Genomic DNA, 8,193 nt, shown 5'->3' with positions numbered 1-8,193 from the left:
ACATCAAATGAAACAGATTTTGCTGTAAATGTAATTCCAACCCAGCATTGCAGAACCACACTTCAATGAATGAACGCACCCTGGGAAACCCAGGCAACCTCCCCCAAAATGCAACAAAACCCCCGTCCCCTGGCTTTCTCTGATGGCAAAGATCACTGCCCAGATGTGGAGGCAGATCCCCCAGTCCCACATGGTGAGAGGCTCTGGGGAAGTCAGCCGGGTGTCTGGTAGAATAAGCTACTGCTCAACCATGCTGAGCACAATTAGTTGCACACAACATACAAGCAATGAGCTGATTTCATTTCGCTGTCAATCAGCAAGGAAAAAGGGCCAGCATAACGCAGATACGAGCTTCCCTTCAATCTGAGAAGAGCTTTTGGGGAAATATTGTAAATGTCATAATACAATATGTTAAATATAGTAGTTAAAATACTGTTCTGCAGCCAAATTTGCTTCTTAGACGCATACATAACTCCCGCTGGCAGGAACAGGAATCGTGCAGGGTAGCCCCACATGAAGAAAATCTGTCCCGGGGAGGGAAGATGGGCTGATCAGCGTGTGCTGTGTCTGCCCTCTGAGCTGGGGGTCACGAAGGACTGCTGGATATAACCGTGTTCAGGACGACTTTGGTGGCTAATGAGAAACAATTCTGGAAGAGATTTCTAATCTCGTGCTCCAGGACACTGGACCAAATCCTGGGTCAAAGCTGGTATTCCTGCTTGGCTGTACTAATGAACCATGGACTAAGTAAGCACAGGAGTGAAGCCAAGAAGACCCCAGTCCTAATCCTGATTTTAACACCGCCTGCTTGTGGTTGCATGCAGATGACTTAAAGCTGCTTATCCCGCACCGTGTAAAACCTTAAACATAATTGTACTGATAAGGGCAGCAGCTGTGGAGAGGCTGAGCACAAGGACTGTGCTTCCCATGTTCGCTGGTGGCTCTTCCCCGTCTAAAATTACAACAGCTGCACAGGCAGAGATTTGCTTTAACTAACGGGGCCGCTAACCAGCGAGCACTTCCACGGCGAGGCTGTCCCCGTCTCCAGCACCACAAACTGTTCCCAATCAGTCAAAGCCTAACAGATGGATGAGACTGACAAACAGGGCAAAGCTTTGCTGAGGAGGTAGTTAATAAATACAAATAGATAAATATTGGTTTGCGGGTAGGGATGGTTCCAGGTGGTAGCTTACTCTTGGCGATTACAGACAGGCGAGGTTTTTGTAAGGAAGATGAGGACAGCGAGGAAGCATATGTCTGATGGTCCTGTGACACCAGGATCACCTGGCAGAAGATGGCTTAAATAAAACATTGTGACACCAAATGTGCCATCACCGATACTTTTCAGTCATGATGTCTGCTCCCTATAAATATCCCAATGCATGCTAAGGAAAAAAGATGATATATTCTTCATATTTGATCGTATTTTTCATGTGACCAGCAGGAAGATACATAGAGTAGAAGAGCACAGCAATTAAAGAACACGGAGTAATCAGCATGTGTGGATGTTGGAGGAAGAAAGAGCCCCCCCGCTACAGGAGGTTCGAGTCATTACAGCTCAGTGTGGTATACCCAGATGGGAGTCACAAGTGGGTGAGAACCACCAAGAAACTGATCTAAAAGGTGAAGAAAGGCAGAATCCATCCTTTGGGGCCTTTCCTATATAAATTTGTATAAATCCTTTAAAATCCATTATTTTCTTTTTTAACATTGGCACATCTAAGGAAAATGAGTTCCACAGAGTAAGTAGGCTTTATGTGAAAAAGTGGTTCCTGTTGTTTGCTTCACCTACTGCTCAAAAGGTTCATTTGGCATTCTCTTATTCTTAAATTGAGCAACACATAATCATTCCCATTACACCTCCTCCATGCCACTCAGGCTATTACAGATCTTTATTGTATTCCCCCTTCAGCCACCTCATTTTCTGAGCTGAAGGGGATGGAGGAGAACTGCAAGCAGTGTTCGAGAGGAGAGCACCACGACGTTATACAGCGGTGAAACGATGTTGTATGCTTTGGTGGTATTTTGTGGCAGTCTAAGGATACCGATGGAACAAAGTTCAGAGACAGGCAGAAAGCCTTTTATTACACCAACTTACATAGCTGGAAAAATTAAATGAGCTTTCAGGCACACATGCCTATAATATTCTAGTTGCCTTTTTGGCTGCCTACGAGTTCTGACTGATGTTCCTTCAAACTATCAGCAGTGGCTCTCAGATCTCTCTTCTAAGTGGTAATAGCTGAAGAAGAGCTCATCAGTGAGTACACAGAGTGAAGGCTGTTTTTTTTTTTCCCCTTTGAGCAGATCAGAACTGAATTTGATCTGCCGTTTTACCGCGGAGTCATTGCACATTGTGGGACCCTCCGCAGACGGCTTTGCATTTGACTCTTGCGTCATTTTATATCGCATTTCCACTATTTATCTGTTTTCCAGAGGGGATCTGTAAAAAGGGGTGAATAAAGCGCAGGGGTCAAATTAGTATATGCCCTTCTTCTGAACCAGCGCACAGGTATTGATGGTTCAGCAGCTATTCAGAATGAACAATCACTCCACCAGAAGGGTTCTCACAGAGGCATCGGCAGCTCTGTAAAATTGCAGTTCCTGCGTCCTTTTCTCATGCTGGGTGCCGATCATTACAGCTTCCAGCTGAGCAGCTGTCAATTTGGGCTTACCTCGCCTGTAGGATCCCAGTTGGGAAAGCCTTGTTAAACTCTCATATTGCAAAGCAATCAAACGCGTTTGTTTGTTTGTTTGTTTGTGATGATTTATGCTGTGATTAGGCATTTGATATTACATTGGTTAGGGGAAGGTGCAAGCAATCTCTTGAAACAGTGCCAGCACTAAGTCAATATTTCATTAAAACTCATTTATGAGAGAGCAGCCCAAGTCCTACAGTAAGGCCTCTACCCTTTTTATAGGTATGCCTTTGACTGAGACACCTTGGTGTGTTTTTTTTTAATATACTTAGGTATATGCATAGTTTTAACTGTTACAATCCCTAATGAAGGAAGAGTTATAATAATAAAAAGATATCTTTTATGAACAAAATTTATTCTGCTTCCCAGTAAAAATATGCATGCAAATACATGAGCGTGAAGACATTGCTACTAATATATCTGCATGGGTGTACAGGCAAAGTGGGAAAGTTTGAAAGAAACTGGGCAAGACGAGGCCTGCAGCCTGTGGCAGGGTTTTTACAGGCAGTATTTTTGGTGAGGGTGTACATTTCCTCCCCACTCCTCCCTTATGCTCTCTGCTCTTCGTGCCATGCGTGGCCAACCCATGCTGTTATTGCCCCACGCTAGCTGGGCTGGGGCAGCACTGGGGTGGTTCAAAACCATCTTTTGCCCCTATAGTTAATTTTCTCAGACCAGGTAGCACCATCGTGTACCCTATGAGTGAGGACAAGGGCGCTGTCAGCCAGGTGAGGAGGCACCCACAAGACAAGGAGGCTGTGTGGGATGGGGGCGGATTGCACAGGGAGGTCAAAATGCTCAGCGAGATGCTGCCAAAATATGTATTTCCTTTCTACAAACCTTTTTTGAAGAAAAGCCTTACGCCGGAGACTGTAATTAATAAGGGAACTATTTATACAGCGTCACAAAATTTACCCGTCACTTTATAAACACAGATGATCCATGTTCCCTGTCCCAAAGCACTTAGAGCCTAAAAAAGGCAAGAGACAGAGAGTGGTTTGGATGAGGGAGAGCGCAGGGATTATTAATGAGGAGGATGGGGATGGGCTGCAGTGGGGGCTTTGTGAGATGTGGAAGTGCCACAGCGGAAACCTGGGTTTCTCGAAGGCGAGGATGGAAAAAAAGATGAAGATTAAGGCAAAAGTAAAGAACAAAAAGAGTGAAGAAAAAAAAAAATGAAGAAAGTGAAGAGAAAAGGCGAGGAGTCACCGCAGCAAAGGGTGAATGAATGCACGGTCGAGAGAGGAGAAGTGGGAAGGCGTCAGAACCGAGAGGAAGCCAGATAAAGGAAAGGAAGTTCAGGCAGCCAGAGTTAAGAACTTTGCCATTGATTTTGGAGACCAAGGAGAAAAATAAGTAAGAATGATAGAGAAACGAGTGGGATTAAGGGGAAGTGCTTGAAGATAAGCAAGGCAAGAAGGTAGAAAGCAAAAGACAAAGGAGGGCAGGCGGTACAGGGAAGAATTAATGAAGGAGGTTGGGTAACCGGAGGGGACAGCGATGCAAGCGAGCAACCCGACCTGATTCTGAAGTGGTAATATTTCTCCTCAGGTGGGAAACAAAGATTGCTTGAAAATAGCAGGGTGATAAAACCAACGGGTTGCAGCTGCCCCCACCCCATCGCCACCTGGTTGAACCCCTTTGCCTTGTCTGGGAGCAGCACCAACCAGGCTGGGGCTGCAGCAAACACAGGGGCAATGCTGCAGCTCCGTGACTCTGCCTGCAACTGGCACCTTAGCCAAGAAACGAAGCATTCAGGCAATTCGAGTATACAGCGGTGTCCAATATTCCCTCTGAAAAAGAAAGCCCATGTATGTCTGAGTTTTGAAGTAGTAAAATGCCACAGTATTTTTAGTCTTTGTTTGATCAAAGGAAAATGAACCAGATAGACAAGTAAAAAATTACCCAGGAGCTGAAGTCACTGCTGATGTCTTTTATTGTGCTATCATACAAATAGGAAGGATGTTCTTTTCATCTGACATAATGAAAAATGTATACCCTTTTCAAACTCCCTGGTATTAATTCTGAAGTTAGCCCAAAAAAAAAAAAAAGAAACCCTAGACGTTACCTAGAACTTGACGACTTCTGATTAATTTAATAGGAAAAATCTCTTGATATCGAACACCAGCTACTGTTCAGGAGAAGGTGAAGAGAATATGAATTTTATTTTAAGCCCATCTATTATGTACAAGTAATGATAAGGAGCAATTTTCGGATTTTTTTCATACTAACATTTATTGTTCATAATAGATTAATGCGGATGGAAATGTTCTTATAAGAGGTGGGGACTGCTCACGCCTGATGATGTTCAGCTCAGAGCTATCCAGCCCTGTCCCAGCCACGGTTTAGGGATGTTACTGCATCCACAAGGAACTCCCAAATAAATGGGAACTGGGGTTTGTGGCTGGGCCACTGGGAGGTGTGTGATGGAAATGCTGCTGGGAGTGCTGGGAAACTCTTCCCACTCAGTGCACATCGAGGAGCTTGTGCTTGCTGTATTACAGCCACGAACGCTAGAGGTAATGCATTTACAATTCATATTTGGCAATTAGTTTGGTGGTAGACCACACGTTCTTACTTTTGAATGTGGTCAGATATACGTAATCCACAGGCTGAATGCTTTTGCTGCAGCTTGTAGGTAATTGCATTCATAATTTCATATCCAAGAGAACGATGGAATTAGCTTTGGAAAACTTAATACGACCATCCCATGGTTTAAAAAATGTCATCGTGAGCAAGTGATGGTGAGCAAGTGGCTGTTTCACCGTGGAGCCAGACACACTCAAACACTACCAGGACTTTATAAAAGAATCTGAAAAAGTTAACAGGATTGATTTTTGTTTGTTTGTTTTCAAAGTCTAATTTAAGGAAAGGCCATCAAATGATAAAATACGATGAGCAGTGAGAGGAAAGTCTCTTGAAAAGAGTGAGCATACTGTATAAAGAAGATTTTGTTTACATGCACTGTAGAAGTGTCCAGCTCATCATCCCTTTAGAGCAATGTTAGACCCTGGATCAGGAAAGGCAACCCCACATCCTAAAGGGCTTTCCTGATGGTGGACACTTTCCTGAGCTGGGGCCATAAGGTTAGCCTTTCATTTACACGTATAGCTCAGAACAGGCTGAATTGGTTCCCTTTGACCTTTTCTTTCCGTGCCCATCCTGCCTGCCTGACCCCGACCCTCAGCCCCGAGCCTGCAGCTTGTTCCAGAAGCACATGGCTGAAGAGCTGAGAAAATTGGCTCCAGAAAGGCTGGAAACCACCAGCCCAATGGATATGTGGGCACCAAAATGCCTCCAGATCATGCAGGCAGCACCGGGGGAAGCAGCCCATGTTGGTCCCAGGGCACCACCAGTGTGGTGAATGTCCACCAGTGTAAATGGTTGGAAATGTCAAACCCAAAACCTCATTAAAGAGGGGGTTCCTGGTTTTTAAATCTCTCTGGTACCGGTTCAGTTGTGTTTCTTAATCACAAACCAAAGCGGGCTTTGCCCTGGAAATTGCTTTGTGCTCAGAGAAATAGGAATTAGTACATCAGAGCCCAAGATGCGCTAGATGAAAGGACGCGTTCCCTTTCTTGCAGAGGGGCCTTGCAAGCAAATCAGGTGTTTATTGTTCCATGCACTTTCATGGTAGGAATCCAATCTTTCAATTAGGAAGATGAAGCAATTGATATTCTCAAGTTTGCATTTGGTTTGTCGGCTGGGATATTTAAAATATTTTTCTTCTCTGTACTCGGCATTGCTTAGAGGCAAAAAGAGAAAAATGTGTGGAAGCTGCTATGAGATACTCCTGCACTGAGCCTGGACTTACAGGTTTTGGAAGTTTTTTTGCCCAGCCTGTGGAGTATTAGCCACGTTTTATATGGCTCTATCATGTCTGCACTCTTTTTTTTTTTTTTTGCATAAGAATAAGATGAAGATCTCCTTGGTGACCACGGCGCCTTTATTAATCCTCCCAGTGCGGTTACTACTCAAATTCAGGCCAGTTTTATGTCCCGACTTTATGTCCTCCCTGCGGGAAGGTGTGCACAGCATCGCTGCCGCTCGCAGCTGCCGGGTGAAGAAGTGCTTCCCGACGCCTTTCCACCAGCTGTTCCCCATGGATTCAGTGCTTCCAGAAACAGCTCAGGGCCTCACAGCAAAAAAATGTCATTTTCCTATCCAGGGCTGGAATCAGACCTCCCTGGCTGTAGGACACATGCAGTGCAGGGACGATCTGGCTCAAAACCCATCCAAAGAGTGCACGAGTGTGGTTTGCAGCCAGCCCCGGGCTTTGCCCATGGCTCTAAGGGCAAAATCTCTGCTGGCACATGTATTTATGTACACCCCTTGTTCTCTTTCACACTTGAGCTACCCTGTGTGTGCTCTCTTTAGATGAAGGTGGAGGCACAGACCCATGTGTCACGCAGCATGGTGAAGGTTTTCCCATCAGGGTCTCTCTTGGTGTTTCCCACTGTCCTGGCCTAGCCACCCACAGCAGAGATGGGCTAAAGGCCCTCCTGCCTCCCTGCCCTGCTCCGAGCCCCCAGGGCACAACGTTTCCTATCTCAAAGAGGGGAAGGTTTTGTTTTTCTAACACTTTTTTTTGCATAGTAATAATCCCTGCCGCTTTGCAGGATACTTGTCGTAAAAGACTTCTGGGATGGATTAAACTCCTTGGCACCTCCTCGGTGATTAATCAATCTCAATAGGCATTTATTGCTTTGTTCACTGCAGCGCAGGAGAGATTATCCCTTAAATATACTTGACTCTTTTGGTACCATTCAATTACACCAAAAAGAGCCCCAACACATATACAATTATTTTGAACTACTTCTCCAGCAAGGAGCAATTGATCTTTGAGAGTCTCTTCCTCTTCTTGTTATGCTGATTAATAGCCTTGGAGTTAGTCCCTGAGAGGAAAACATTTCCAAAAATAGATGACAGTTTCCATCTTCATATTTTAATCCCTCGAGGGCCCTTAACATCCATAACGAAGCCTTGAGGAACTTTCCCATTTCTCCCCATCTTGTTTAACCTCACCAGAGGCAGGGCACGGAGACGCAGCTGGCTGCTGCCAAACACAGGGAGCAATTCCCCCAAAAATCCTGGGGGAGCTGGGGACATGGGACATCCCACAGCTGGAAGCCAGGGGGGTCTCTCCCCCCATCCTGGGACAGCAGAAGGCATTTGTCTGTGTGAGCTTGATGTTTAATGCTGCTGAATTGCTGTGTTTTTCCCATTAGGAAAGAAAGAAATTGAGTGGTGCACAGCAGCTTGCACCGGTGTGACCCATCAGAGGTGCTTCAAGGCACCCTTAGAGGGTTTGTGTGGGGAAAATATCAGTCATTTTGCAAGTTCCCTTTCTCTGCTCCCTATCAGGCTCTCAAAATCTGATTTTTTAAACTACCGTTGGCTTGGATTTGGGGGATTTTGATTCACCCCTGACTCTTTGCTTGCTCCTGAAGTTGGCCACCCAGCACCGCATCACCAACACGAGGGGCCCTGAAAAAAG

The sequence above is a fragment of the Anas platyrhynchos genome, chromosome 6, assembly GCF_047663525.1.
Source record: "Anas platyrhynchos isolate ZD024472 breed Pekin duck chromosome 6, IASCAAS_PekinDuck_T2T, whole genome shotgun sequence".
NCBI lineage: Eukaryota > Metazoa > Chordata > Aves > Anseriformes > Anatidae > Anas > Anas platyrhynchos.
The sequence above is the reverse complement of the archived record's forward strand: the minus strand, read 5'-3'. Positions refer to the sequence as shown.